Source organism: Varanus komodoensis, unplaced genomic scaffold, assembly GCF_004798865.1.
Source record: "Varanus komodoensis strain SLA01 unplaced genomic scaffold, ASM479886v1 scaffold24, whole genome shotgun sequence".
Classification (NCBI taxonomy): domain Eukaryota; kingdom Metazoa; phylum Chordata; class Lepidosauria; order Squamata; family Varanidae; genus Varanus; species Varanus komodoensis.
The window spans coordinates 4,436,090-4,452,161 of NW_025335641.1; the positions used below are offsets into that span (position 1 = coordinate 4,436,090).

The 16,072-nt window shown below is 40.0% G+C and overlaps 1 protein-coding gene across 10 annotated transcripts in view; it reads right to left on the reverse strand.

The window, feature by feature from the left end:
- DDAH1 (dimethylarginine dimethylaminohydrolase 1) overlaps positions 1–16,072 on the reverse strand; it is a 156,821-nt gene that overhangs the window by 63,546 nt on the left and 77,203 nt on the right. The gene's annotated exons all lie outside the window — the stretch shown is intronic.

Sequence of the window (16,072 nt, forward strand, 5' to 3'; positions counted from 1 at the left end):
CTTATACCAACTTTCTCTTAATGCTTAACCCATAAAGTTTCCTATTGATGGAAGGATAGATTTATTTATTTATTTTTATTTTTCAATTTATATCCTGCCTTTTTCCTACAAAGGGCTCAAGGCAGCTTACGTCTCCTCCTCCATCTTATCCCCACAACAACAACCCTGTGAGGTTGGCTGGGCTGAGAGTCTGTGACTGGCCCAAAGTCACCCAGTTGGCTCCATGGCTGAGCGGGGACTCGAACCCAGATCGTCTGAGTCCCAGTCCCATGCTCTTAACCACTACACCACACTGGCTCATTAAATTTCTGCATCCATACATGTTTTAGCTTATTCAGTTTCTGCACCATATTACAATAATTGCTTGTCAATTCATCCTAATAAGTGATCTTTCTGCTGTAAAGTCAACTTTTCAAATTCTGTCAGATCTCTTTTGATGCATCTGCCTATTTGAATTCCCTCTGGTAGTCTTAAAACGAACTGAATGTAAACATGACCCCTGCTCACCTGCTTTCCAATGGCCCCTACAGTGGAGCCACTGGCTGTCCAGCACCACAGAGCAACTACCTGTGGCACTGGCAGAGGTGGAGGAGGGGGGCTCAGTACCTCAGCAATATGTGCAGAGCAGCTGTTGCCAACCATGTTCTTCAGTGCAGGCTTGGAGAAGAGAGGATGAGTGTAAAAGCTGCTGGCATACAATAATTCCTTTATTCCTGCTACACTGCCCCACACAGTCTTCATTACCCCAGTATGTAAAGCTGCATTTCTTCCCTTCCAGTTTGCTTCCTAATAAAAATTAACACAGAGCTCCTTTGCCAGGTATATTTTCAAGGAAAATTGAAACAGCAAAATATTACTGTGCTCTTAAGCATTCCATTGAGGTGGAGCTTGAACTGTGATGATTTTATTTATTTTATTTTATTTAACAAGTTTGATATATCAGTCACAGCTTATGACCTTTCTGAAAGGTTTACAACATAAAAACACAGTCAAAATACAGTACAATTTAAAACCTCAACATAGGAACCAGAATCCATACACAGGGGCCCTGGCCACACTTGTTCCTGTTTTTCCATTTCTCGGCCCCATTTGTTCAGTGGCCTCCCCCACCCATGCTAGGTAATCGCATTCTTAGCACAACAGTAGCTCAACTTTTTGAGACAAAGTACCTACTTCTCCACAGTTACCTGCAGCAGAACACCATGGCTGGTCTATGAACAAAGACCTGCTTGCTGCAGACCGTAGGCCTGAGAAACGGAAGAATGTGGTTTTCAGGCTGCAGTAACTTGCAATACTAATGGGATCAAGCTTTCCTGCCCTCCACTCCCATAAAGGACCAAAATAACTAATATAAAGCCAAACAGCTGATTTCCCATACTCTGCCCCTCCTTTTGCTAGCTCATTCTTGCTCAGCAGATGAATCAGCAGGAGTCATGGCTGTTTCCGCCACTATTTTGTTCTTTGAAGGGAATTATGGCCAGACAAGCTCTTATTATTGCTGCAGTTGACCTGCACTAAATGTCCTTACTGACTGGTGTGATAATCAGCAGAAGATCCTCATGTGCCAGTGCATAATACCTGCACGGGCTCTGTTGATTTGTAAGTACTGTTCCAGGTGCAGGCAAGGAACCAAGCAGGGATTCAAGTGGCACCTTTTCAAGCTGGGTGAGAAGGTGCAGCAGGTTGCGTGAGATGTCATCCCTGAAAGGAAACTGTGACACTAGAGGCACTGCCCCTGCAATGGTGCTGACCACAGACCAGTGTGCCATCCATCAGTGTCCCCTTGCATGGACTGGACATAAATGAGACCTGATTTCGTGGCACTTTCCACACGGCCTGGTCCACTTTTGAATCATAGCATTACAAAATGCCTATAATACATTGTTCAGACATGGTATTGTGAAAATCTACATCAGGTTTTTTTTTAAAGCCGAAGTTGGCCTTGAACAAACTTGCTTTCAACATTGGGCACCTCCTCTTCAGTACTGCCTTCAGAGTAGAAAAATTTATTGCATGCACCATCTTCAGAGAGACAGTGGGTGTTTTGAACAAGCTGTACTTTCTGACCTTACAGAGGTCGAGAACAAAAGAAAGAACATGGAAGGTTTCCATGAAGGAGCTTCAGCAGGACTCCTGGGTTCCTCAGACATGGACAATTCAACTTCTCTAGGATTGAGTGATGAATTCAACAACCATAAATGCTTTTACGAAATGGTCCTTCAACATGGTCCATGTGAACTCTGGCAGAAGATTTATGGGTGTTTGTGCAGAGCTTCAAGAAGAAGCCATGGCAGAGCTATCTTCAGGAACATGAACTGAAAAGCTGCCCAGACAGATTCCTCACCAGTCCTCTCACTTAGCTCCCATGAACAGCCTCTGCACGTGCCCACTCATTCTTGGAGACCAGCCAACCGTGGCTCATCACAGCACTGTACTGAGCTTTGAGGATGGCCAAACAGAAATACTTTAACTACCACCATACATACTTGTTGCCACTTAAAGGTATGTTTTTCATGCACACACTTCTGCATGTGAAGGAAGACCTTGAATCGAGTCTGATTGTCACCTCCTGTATCCTGCACAACATCCATGAGTTAAGAAGGGATGTGCTCCTTCAGAACAACCCTGAGCTACCAGGGTCAGGGGCTGAAAATGACACCTTTATCACTGATGGGCAGCTGAACAAGCCCCACAAACTTCCCTTGGATGCAGCATCTGCATCAGTGACTTGGGAGGAACCTCGATATATCCATTCAGCTGTACTTATATCTTTACCTATGTGTGTGCCAAACACAATTTTAAGAACTCAAAATTGCAGAAATGCCTTTTCATCAGCCTGTTATTTTGCTAAGATAATGCAGCCTTCCTCTGACCTTATAAGCATCCCTTCCCTATAAAAGAAGACCCCTTAATAATCTCTCAGAACCTTCATTTATATTTGCTCTCCTGCCCCACAAAACAGTAACCTAGTTCCTCACATTTCCCATTTAGAAAAGGCAACCCACTCCATTAGTGCCCCTCACACAAGCAATGCTTAATAGTGTCTTCCAGAGGAAGACACTAGGTTTTTGGCTGTTCATATTATTAAAAATACAAGCATACAGGTTTTATTAGAAATATAAGCAGGAGCCAGCAGACATGAGTTGATATTGGGGTGCAGGGAGTGGGGTCAGAAAACTTTCCAATGGAAGCCTCAAAGGCAAAACACATCTGATAGTAAAAAGGTTGCTGATTTAGCAAGGGAATGTAAGATGCAGATTCCACCACAAATGGACCCAAGATACATGCCAGAATCAGCTGGAGCATTGTGAGGAGGAAAAGGGAGAATGAATCACAGTGATCCTGAGCATCGGTCATCATCTACTGACAGTATGTCAGAAGAGGAGGGAAGGAGAGATCTTAGGGTAGCTCATAGCCCGGTCTTTTCAGCCTTCCTTCCTTCCTACCTTTCAAATTGCCTTCTTTTCCCCTTCTCAGAGCTTTTCTGATTGAGAAGGACTGCTGGAATAGTTCTTTCTATAATGTCTATGAAGGGGAGGGGCTCAGGTGTCCAGCTTCTCCTTCTGATGTCAAAGCACTGTCTCCAACCTTGGTGGGGGGAATCTCAAGAAGATGTGCAGGGGCCACAGGACTGCTCCTTAAATTATGTTGTTTGTTTCAGAATTTTTTATATGAGAATTTCTATAATTTTTAACATCCGGATGTATTTATTTATTCAGATTATTAATTTATTTAATGAAGATATTAATTTTAAATTGCTAGAAGCTTCTGAACATAAAGACAAGAGTTCTTACTCAATGTGTGTTTCAGATGCTAACAATCCATGAACACTATAATATGAACAGATGTTTGGCAACAGAATTATATAAGTTTGTGTTCCTTTTAAGGAACTGACTGATGCTGCATTCATTTTGTTGAAGCTCCACCTGGAAACATGGCAGCCCCATTTCGTAAGGAAGGCCAGCTGTGACCCTGAGTGAAGTTTGCAGAATGGAAAATGTTGCAGCAGAAGTCTGGTATGAGGAGAAGGATGCTTACCCTTTCAAGAAAAGAAGACTACATCCCACAATATATGTAGTTTGACTATCTTATTTATCTGAAATAAAGTGTTTTAAAGCATTCAACTTTTGGGGGTTCTTTATTTCCTGAAAATCCCAAAATAGTCTTGTTATATCATCTTAAGGGGCTAGTTAATGAAATGAATTTGGAACTGGCTATGAACCTTACTGTAGCAAATTACATATAGCAGATACTTAGGGAAAAAGTACAGGGTAGCTAGATATGATACATAGCTATGTAAAATATACAGTAAAATACATTTGCTATGATAAAAGCAGGTAACTATTTAACACTTTGCACTGTTGATTGCTCCTGAACAGATTACTACTTCTGTTCACTTGAGTTTAATGGGGTTATCTAATTCTACCAACTATACTGCATCTTCTACCTAACTCGGTTTTCTTTGAATTCATTCTCCTTTTCTCTGGCTAAATATAACTCTAATCCTAATTACGACTGAGCTCGGCATGGTATTTTGGAATTAAAAGGCAACTAAAACTTCATTCGATGTACTGACACTAACATCACAGACGCTTAGTCAGCATGGCACCTGAATGTGAGGCTATCCGCGTTATGTGGTACCCCAGCTCAAGCAGTTGACTGTGCAGTGGGGCTTCTTTGGGGAAAAATGCACTCCACAGGCAACATTGTAGATGGGGCTGATACGCTGCCTGACCCCTCCTTCAACCATTTTTTGGGATTAATTAGTGAATACTTTTTGCAGTGCTTATGAATCACTGTACAGATGTTCTGCACAGACGTTCAGAATGGCTGCAGTCTGCTGAATATGAAAGATACAACAGGGAGAATGGGATGTCTGAACCACAGAAGCTTTACAGTGCAGGCATAGTGTGAAGGTTGTATGACTGTGTCTCTCTATTGACGGGCAACAAAAACAGTGCCTAATGAGTCTTGGCTGAGCTGAGCTTCAGGAGGGGCCCTTTACAAAGATATTTTCAAATGGACACTTTACAAAAGTAAAGCTGCAGTGGATGGAGACCCCCAATGACATGGGGCAGCAATCTCCCTGGCCCTGCTGAGCTAAGCTAAGGGTCTGCCTAGTCTAAGATTCTGTTCACAGAGTGGCTAATCAGCTACTCTTGGGTAACACAGAAGCAAGAGTACCCTCCCACTTCTGATCCCTAGCAACTGGTGTACATTGACATACTGCCTCTGATACTGGAGGCAGCATGTTGCTATCAGGACTAGTAGCCACGGATATCTCCACAAATTTGTCCAATCCCTTTTTAAAGCCATCTAAATTGATGGCCATCACCACACTTTTGTGTGATTTCTTGATTTGGGAATCAAGAAATTCACATGCACAGTATCTCACGCTAGACCTAGTTTATGAAGAAGTCCCATTGTAGCAGCAGAAAAAAGCAGCAGATAGTCATGGCGGAACTATCCATATTTGCAATTTTAAGCTTGAAAGCTTGTTTTCCTATATCCAGGAAAAATTCTGCACTGAAAAGCAGAAAGCTGGCCCTGCAAATGTCACAGCCGGCCTGTTTGCAATGGTCTCTGGCAGCTGTGTTGCTGAGTTGATTTTAGTTGCTCAAGACCAGCTTTGAGACTGTTTGGAATGAATCTGAAACTATATGCATGAAAGAGAAACAGTGTATCTAATCTCCTAGATAATAGTTACAGAAACAATCTCAAAAGTTGATCATTAGAGAGCTATTCCTATATTATTTAGTCCATGTATAGTTTAATTCAATATACGTAGGTTCTACCATGTTTGCAATATTAATTTGGTCGACATGGATGGTTTTCTTGGCAGGCTGCCCATTCAGAGTACAGTTCAAGAAGAAAATAATTGAGGGCCTAGAAGAAAAAGTAATTATTTTGTTTTAAATGCATCCGCTAAGGCTAAATTGGAGCATTCAGATCCCTGCTTTATGGAAGACTAACAGCTTCTTCCCATTTTACGTTTATTAATTAGGAAATGTATAGCCACTTTTCCATACAGAGTACTAGGTGAAACTAAGCTACATTTTGAAACTCCAATAAAACCATCCGAAAATGACAATTAGCACAAAACAAAATAAATATAGCAGCCTATAAAACCAAAATACATCTATCAATAATATGAAGGTTGTCTAAACAAATGGGTCTAAAAAGCTTCCTTGAAAAGATCAAAGTCTTGAACCTGGCAGGTCTCAAAAGGCAACTGGTTCCATAATGTTCTCATGGAACATTACATGGTGGTATACAGACTGGGAAAATGAAATGCATGTAAAAAGTTAACAACTTGTAACTTATAACTGTCTTGGTTTTTATTAGCCACAGAAGATTCAACAACATGCTACATGAAAATATATGCAAGAAAAGCAGAACAAGTTGATTTCCTTACTATAAAATGGTTTTAATAGTTGGTCTCTCAAGTGGAAAAGTAGTGCGGGAGGAGATCCCAAACCACATTATTTACTTCATTATAGCTCTGGTTTGAAAAATGATGCAAGAGGTCTTTCCATGTACCCCCACCCTCCTCAGTGATCATCTTTAAACACCTTCTCCATCCCACTTGTCTTGCTTGCTTCTTTAATGGAACTGGTGGTCACTCTCTCTCTGTTCTCTGATGCCTTGCATGCTTGTACATGAAAAACATCTGGGAAATATACTGTGTGTAAGTAGACTGGATTGAAGGATCCTCAATATGAAGAGGCTGGGGTAAGGATAAGGTCCTGTTGTACTCCTATCAATATTATCCATGATGCAACAGAGACCAAAAGGTACCTGGAATAAACTGTTTTGTACATACGCAACCTAGTTGAGATAGGGAAATAACAGTTTGTATTGGTACACAAACAAGCTCCAAGAAATTAAGTTGCTGTGCATGCGGGAATATAGTACTATGAACCAGTACTGTATAAATGCTAAAAATGATGATCAAAGATTTCAGACTTGCTTTGCATCTCTTTTTTCTCCACTAGCAAATGCAAATTCTCAATGGAAATGTACATGGATCACAGCCAACTGTGCAGTCTATTTTAAATGATCTGCCAGTGACTGGAGATACTGCTAGTACTAATGTAATTTAAAGAAGTTAATTATCCTAATTAATGATAGAGAAGTAGCATATGGCCAACACTTTCATTAGTTTTTCTTATTAACAACCATATTGTTAATTATCTCTTGGCACAGAGTTTTCAATACATATGACAAACTTTAACTTCTTTTAACTTCCCAGTACCCTTTCCTTAATGTTCTTGGGCAAGGTTGCTTTCTGCTCCTACAGCATCTAAGAAAAGGCAGATGAACCTGGATATGGAATTCCTGCAGAGTAGGGGGCATTAGTACCACCTCTTCTTCCCCATCCTAGTTGATCTCTCAGCAGCCTCCTTGTAATAAAACAAACAAATAAGATGCAGAAAACTCAGATTTCTACAGAAAGGAAACATAAGGTTGCAATTTAGGGTTGCCACTCACCCTACAACTCCATCCTAACATGTCTTCACAGATGAGGTAAAATCTGGAACCACAGATTTAGTCTGAGCCTCCAGGATGTTTATACAACTTCCAGGTATACTTGCAATCCTAATAAGAGGTGAGATGTAGTAGCACATCTCTTACTGAATCACACAATTATTTGTACAAGCTCATAGCTCAACTTATATCCAGGGTGAAGAACAAATACTTTCTTTAGAAACACAGAATAAAACAAATTAGTTTAAACATCAGCTTAATGCCAACCACTCAACTTTATCCCCATTGTTTTCATTTTGCATTCCACAAAAATGTTCATATCGGGGAACAAGAGTAGTCATCCTGTATATTCTGCTGTTAATATGAATTAAACTTGAATGATACAGTCAGAAGTCAGTTTCTATTCATCTCAGAGAATATGTCATTGTGGATAGTAATACGAGGGGCATTCAATGTATTCTCGGTATCAGGTTGATTTGCTATTGATGTGGGTAATTTAATTAATTCATTAGCTAATGACACTATCTGAGGGTATACATGCAAAATTTCAAATAGGTGTGATCATTAGTTCCCTAGTAATCCTCAGTGAAAGACGACCATGATGACTGACACGACAATGTTGAAGAAAATCGAGCACTGCGCTGTGATTAAGTTCCTTACAAAACAAGGAAAAAGTTAAAAAATCATTCACAGAGATGGTGGCCGTTTACCAGGACTCTGCACCTTCATTATCTACTGTTCAAAAGTGGTCAAGTGAATTTAAAAGGGGCAGAGAAAGCAATGAAGATGACCCTCGCTCGGGCGGGCCAGTTACTGCCACTACAAAAGAAAATGTGAAAAAATTCAGAAACTTGTATTGGAAGATGCCCAAATAAAAATCAAAATGTTGGCAGAGATGACAAACCTATCCGTTGGTACCATATTTACTATTTTTCATGACCATCTTAACCTTTCAAAGGTCTGTGCAAGATGGGTGCCATGAATGCTCATGGCGCCTCAGAAACAAGTGTGAGTCGAGTGCTGTAGGGAGTTTTTAGAACTCTGTGGTGAAGATCCATCGAGTATTTTTGACCGGATTGTTTCTGGAGATGAAACCTGGGTTCATCACTATGACCCTGAAAGTAAGCAGGAGTCCATGAAGTGGCATAAAAACAGTGCTGACCCTCCGAAGAAATTCAAAGTCACTCCATCAGCCGAAAAAATCATGGCCACAGTGTTTTGGGACTCAAAGAGAATTTTATTGATCGAGTACACGAAAAAAGGTGAAACCATAAACGCAGCACCTTACGCAACCATTCTGCATAATTTAAGAGAAGCAATTAAAGAAAAAAGGCGGGGAAAACTGACGGTAGCTTCTTCACGACAATGTGCCCGTTCACACGGCGCGTGTTTCGAAGGTTGCTGTGAGAGACTGGTTTTGAAGAACTTAACCACCCACCCTGTAGCCCGGACCTGGCCCCCAGTGACTACTACCTATTCCCGAATTTAAAAAAAGATCTTCGTGGAAAGCGATTCTCTGACAATGAAGAGCTCAAGGCGGCAATTAATGCACATTTTTTAGACAAGGAGGAAGGGTATTTTTTACAGGGAATGGAAACGTTAATTTCTAGATGTAATAAGTGTATTGAAGTTATGGGGGATTACATTGAAAAATAAAAATTATTTCCATTTATTATTCCTTTTTCTTCATGCTGATACCGAGAATACATTGAATGCCCTTCGTAATAATACATCTGTAACATGTTACAGGACACAGATGTCTGCAATAAAATGTAGCATTCCTGTGGCATTCATTCCAACCGTCCTCCCACTATAAAGCCTAGGATTACTTACCCTGTCTTGGGACATGTTGTGCCCATCAATATGAAAAGAGGAAGGGAAACATATCATGATCACATAACAGGTTAAGCAATTGACATATTATATGGGAACAGGAAGAACACAATGCAGCAATGTTGTTTGCACTGACTGCTGCATCACTGGCTACGTACAGCTAATATATGTATGTAATAAGATTGTCTATCAACTCAAGCCTCTCTCACAAGCTTAATGTGGTGGTGGCAGAGGACCTGCAAACCAAAGTCTGTGGGGGGTCACAATGCCTGTCAACCCAAGCCATTGACGATGCTGACTAGAGTTTATGGGAACTGTAGGCCAAACCAGCTGGAGGACCACGAGTTGCCCACCCCTAGCTTAACAGGTCATTGGATAAAGCACACTCACTTATGAATAAGCCCCATTGCAGTCAATTGACTTTATTTCAAAGTGAACCCATATAGCAGGGATGAGAAATGCCAGATCAGGGGCCAAATGCAGCCCATCAGGTCATGCCACCTGTTTCACAAGCCCTCAGATGCGGCCCCTCTCCATGCCCAAATCATCCAAGAATGGAAAGGGTATGTTCTAGCCTCAGAGCATTCCTCAAGACTGTGGCTCAGTCCATGTCACTCCTTGCTTTCCTTTTCCAATTACAGAACACAAAGGAGAAGCGCAGCTAGCTTTCTACTCAGAAGGCATCTTGAGAAGCCACCAAAATTCCATCCTCTTCACTGATGGAAAGAGTGGGATGAACCTGGCTTGGGGCTCACCTAGTTTCTTGAGGTCCCTGCATAGTCCACTTTGCCCCTTTCTTATTTTGCCCTTTTTAGCATATACAAGCTGCCCACGAGTTACAAATCTCCGAGTTACAAAGAACACATGAATGAACTGCCATAAAGCCTTTTAATTTAAAAATCTGAGTTAAAGGCCAACTGCAGGAAACAGTTATTACCATACAGAGAGAGGTAGCAAAGAAAGAGAGAAGGAAAGCCTCCAAAGCATCACCATAGAGAGGAAGTGGAAGGGTATGACTATGTGATGTGATTTACACACATAACTCATTCATAATTCATAGACTGTATAGCATTGAGTTGTATATTATGGAGTTTTAGGTCAATATATCATATTAAACAGATTAACCACTTTTTAAAAGAAATATCCATTTTTCGATCAACAGGGCCTGATCAAAACTATGACTCATCAGGGTTCAACTCTACTGCTCTCTCAAGCAAAATCGTTCATGATTTATCTTACATATTTATAGCCTGAATAATTTTGAAATAGCTTGCAAAATGGTGGGAAGATGGTAGATGTTTTGAACCTTCACTCCCAGCGTTCCTGAGTATTAGCCACACTAACAGAGGCTTATGGGAATTGAAGTTCAAAACCACTGGTGATATACCTTCAACTGCCACCCCTTTCTTGGCTCATCATCCAATATAAACTATTAGTCTATGGTTAGCTTTTCCTTTTTGGTGCAGAAGCCACAGTGCCTTTCCTTCTTTTCCGCAGCTTTGTTACCATGTTCAAGTTTTGAGTGCATTCGTTCTGAATGTGCAATACTAATTACGTTACATAAACAGCATGCCTCCTTAGTTAATGGGAACTAATCAAGCAGTATTTTAAGCTGACATATAAATCTCACTTTTTGCATTTACATCTCACTATTAGCAGATTAATTTTATTTTTAAATTCAACACATTGCTTCCACGTGCCATAGTTTTATCATATGCCACTTATTTATACCCATAAATGGTTTGTGTTGCTTCCCAACCTTTTCCCCAAATGTTCACAAAGGTAGATAATATATGTATAGTTGGATGCTCTAACATCGTTATCAAGTAGACTGTTGCTATTATGCCAATGCAAGGTAGAATTACATAGCTGGATTGTTACAGGCTGCTGAGACAACTATTTCCCTGACAATCAAATGCATGTTTATTTAGACAAGTGTCAGACATAGGGCATGTGCAATTAGGAATCTGGTCTAACAGTGTGGTCCTATACATGTCTACTCAGAAGTAAGCCCCACTGAACTCAAAGGGGTTACTTTCAGGTGAGTCGGCAGAGGATTGCTACTTTAGTTTGTGAATGTCTTACTCTTTCATCCTCACTTTTCATTTGAAGACATCTAGACTGCTTGGCTAGGTCTTGATCTAAATGGTTCAGTGTTTTTATAAGCCCAGAACAAGAAGAAAGGCATAGTGCAGTTTGAGGTGGGCTATTGAATTTTCCCTCACCAGGCTGTCCAAGTCCACCATTTTGACCAATATACAAGTTTTATTTGAGTGATATATTATACAGACATTTGCAGAAAAACACCTTCAATAACTATGTTTATTTCACTCTGAAGGTAATGCCTAACACAATGTGCTTCTTATTGTGTTTCTTGTTAATTCCTTACCATCCCCTTCCTCCATTTCACTTCTGACTCACAGAACTGAAGTTGGAAAATTTTTTTTGGTTAGGTGACTTATGAAACATCAGATAACATCCGCTGCCAAGCAGGTTTGGTGAACCCTCTAGCATGATTTCAAGTTACCTTATAGATCAGCAATTTCTTCACATAAGGGTCCCGCAGTAATTAAATTGGTCAGTTGCATCTGTTTATTAAGTACCAGCATGCATTCCTTAAGCACACAATGAACTCTCATAAACATTGTGCAAGAAGTTGGGATGTATTAGAAATTCTAGCCACTTAAATTTGTTTTATTGCTAGAACGTATTTGCTTTGATCTGTGCATCTGAGTTATTTTGATTGAATATTATGCTAATTATTTACTGATCTGCACTAGTAACAAATAATTCATCCACTTCCACTGAGTCATACATTGGCACGTACAATAGAAACACTCAGTGGTGCAGCTAAGGGTGGGCTTTGGGGCCAGAGCACCACACCTAACGGGGATGCTAATGGGGATCCACAAAGATGGATGTACCAGGTAATGACAGGAGCAGGGTAGCAGAAGCAAATGGCATTGAATTCTTGTAATCTCAATCGTGCTATGATTTAAATGAGTTTAACAGGCACATGGGGAAACTAGTATTAATGTTAATCAGAGTTAGCAAAGAGTTTTGCTGCTGTTGGTCTATCAGCAGAAATGTAGATGCAATTTAAAAGCCTGGATGTTGGTTGGGAGGACACACGTATTGGTTGTGTGCTTCACAGAGTAAGCACACGTGGTCAACTGAAGCAGCATTCCACAAGTCCAGGATCCAAAATCACCTCTCCACACCACTTAAAGCATTATCCAACCCTCAACTTAATTCCCCTTTTCCCCCATGTCATCCCAAGATTGCATTTTTCCTTACATATTTCTGATTATAGGAAGGTGACTTATATCTTCCACACTGGTCATTTACAACTGGTAAAATGCAACTGTTCAGTTACCAAACAAACAAACAAACTGCATTGAAACCTTTTCGCATTTGAAGAAAAAGGTTTGATTTAAAATTAAAGAACTAACAAGAGTTATTTAGGGTATAGTACTGTGCATGTTTTGGAGAGAAAAAAGTTGTACAACTCCCAGGATACTCCAGCCAGCTTTACAAGCTTAAGGATACTGGAAATTATGGATCTTTTTCTCTATTTAAACATGTATGGGATTGTGCCCTTATTGTCCACTGGTTATTGATAATTAACTAAAAAATAAGCTAATCTCTTACTACCATATAAACATTACATGTTCTGCAATCTTACACAGACACTAGATTAATATATCACTAATGCAATGAAAGGCAAATTCCTTTTTGCCCTCTCTACCCATCACTGCTCCTTCCTCTTCTTCATTCCCACCTCTTTCCTCTTTTTCATGTCTGCCCTTCCCTCACCTCATTCTCCTCTTCTTTATGGCAATATCAGGGGAGGAGAGAGACCCACAAATATGTGAACTCATTGCCTAGCAATGGCCACATATGCATTTTTACTCCTTCCAGGTAACTTACTTTTCCTTCCCTGAGCACACTGTTCCCCATTCATTCCCCAGTGTTGCCCAAACTGTTTTCTGGTCACCAGAGGAAAAGGAGGAAAGGCAACAGCCCATGCGGGCAACCCTTTAAAGAATGAATTGGTCACGGAACCAAAAGAGAACTTCTCTTAATCTAGGGTTTCTAGATTCTTAATTCAGTGTTTCTCAAAAGCTCTGATAGCTGAGGCACAGTTTGCAACAATTTCAAATTAGATGTAAACTCTTCACTAATGCCACTGAAAAGGTTTACATTTAGTGTGCAACTGAGTAAACATTTCTCATTCTGACTATGGGTTAGCATAAATTACTATTTCAGGTGTGCCTACTGACCAGAAGAAAGACATCCCAGATCAGTAGGAAAATTTCAGTCATGCAGAGATGCAACTGGCAGCCTCTTATGACTATGGGCACTCTGCCAGGTCTCTGAATACAGAGGAAATGCATGATCTGATTACAAGCTATGCTATGATATGGGAAAACTGTCCACTGTCCATGTCTAGTGGACCACGGTTAGAAGATGCAAAGCAAGAGACTGATGCAGCAATGCAATTATCAGGCATGCGCATGCATGTATTTGTGAGTGTCTGTACTTTTAATGCACACAAGTCTAAGTCATATATTTCACATAGCACACTAGTAAATTGCTAGTGGGAAACTGCCATGCTCCAACATAGAACTGGGAATCAATAAAAATAGCCACATTTTATTGGAGTCACAGACTTTTCTCAGTACGACAGGCTCAGTTACTGCATTTACAGTTAACCACGGTTGACCTTGGCCAAAAGAGAAGACATATACTGCCGAAAAGTGCCAAAGAAAAGTCGTAAAGCGCTTTTGGTAAGTGAAAATTCTTGTTTTAATAGGGGAAAAAAGAATTGTATGCTGAGATAAGAATGAATGAAATTGTGAGAAAAGAAATGTAAATAGTATATATAATGTAGTGTTCACTATTATCTGCAGTTTCAGGTATCCGCAGGGGGGCTTGGAACCAATCTGCACAGATATGGGGTCCTGCTGTATTTGAAATGCTGCAGATGCCAATGGAACTTAAGTGCACTTGACTTTCTCTAAACATATGTAATACCCTTCCTCTCTCTCCTTATCCTTTTTGCCCTGGCATCTACCAACTGTATTTATTATATTTGCCCTTATATGATTAAACAGCACAGTTTTTCTTAGCTCCTAATTGTTTCAGCCATTTCCCAACTGAACTTTGCTGACTGCTTTTATTTTGTTTATGGTTCGCTGGTCTTATCCCCTCCTGTCTGAACGGATTGCAGAGGTGGCTCCTGATATGATCATCTGCTGGCCCAGAAACCTCTTACAGTTCACAGGATTCATCAGCAAACAGAAATGGGCAGAGCAAAAAGTACTCGGGCATAAGTGAATGGGGGTAGCAATAAAATGTTATTACAAGGAAATAATAATCAAAATAATAAAACGGTACTACAAGCACACTAGGACATGTATTCCCATTCAATGAAAACTTTACTGCTCTAGCTCCTCCAAAACAATCTACCTCAATGGTTCTCAAACTGTGACCTACAAGTCATCCAAGATCTCCACAAAATCACCTGTGGGGTTGAGAAGGTTTCTCACAATGTGTTTTCATACCTACCAAAGATATCAGTAGAAGTCTGTTTATGATTGAACATATTAACTTTTCTTTCTTAAATCACTATTTCAGTGATTTAAGCATCCTTCTCTCATGATTTGTGTACAGCACACAAATAAAAGGACCTTATACACAGCAGTGTATATACTCAGTTAAGACTGCAATGATTCAAATTCAAAAGAACTATTAATTTTTACATCTGCAGTTCTTCACTTTGTTTATGATGGTAAATTTCACTTCTCTCCTGAGCTTCTTAAATAGAACACAGTTTGACACATTAGAGTTGCACACTTACCTGGGAGTAAAGCCCACTTAACAGAATGCAGCTTACTTCTGCATAATTATGCATCCGTTTGTACTTTAATATGTTTTGTTAATTACCAGTAGAATATGAGCTGTTGAAGAACCAAACAAGCTACAGACTGTTAAAAATAAACACGAAACAAGGACTCTATACTGGTGCAGTACTCTAAGCACCTTTAAAGCTTTTGTAGTTTTGTGCAATACGATATCAGGTATAAAGCTGTTCATTCAATAAAGTGAATGTGAATACTTTTTGGAAAGGCAAATAGTTATGGAGGACTAGTTAGTTCAATGTAAAAAGTGCCTTGTATTGTCATTCAAAGGAACATGATCTTTCAAAGGATCGCACCCCTGTGGTTTGAAGAACCTTCTCTGATATGAGTTCATGAGTTCAATGTCTACGTCCACTTCTCGTGTGTGTGTGTGTGTGTGTGTGAGGGTTTTGTTTTTGCCCTTGTACAGATTCCCAGGGTGTGTAATTATTTCTGACAAATATGATGTGCATGATCCTTGATCTGGCTTGATCAAAAAGAAACCTGCAGAGATTAGATCCAAAACAACTGTGAGCTATTATTACTTCCTAAAAGCATTTTTAAAGATCTTGCCAAAAAAATTTAAAAACTAAATCCCATCCTACCTGCAATAAAGGGAAGAAAGAAGACACAAAGAAAGGAAATAGATTGTCCTTTCATGCATTCAAATTGTTACCATTTATAAAGCAAATAGTTGCAATACATCTGGATTCAGTATTCTTCCTCCTTCAACACTTGAAAACTGATTCATGCCTGGAAGATTCATTCAGCTGCACTTTTCCTTCTTACACCAATCTACTGATACTGTGCTGGCTGGTGAAAAGATGCGTGCTGGGAAAGCTAGGCTT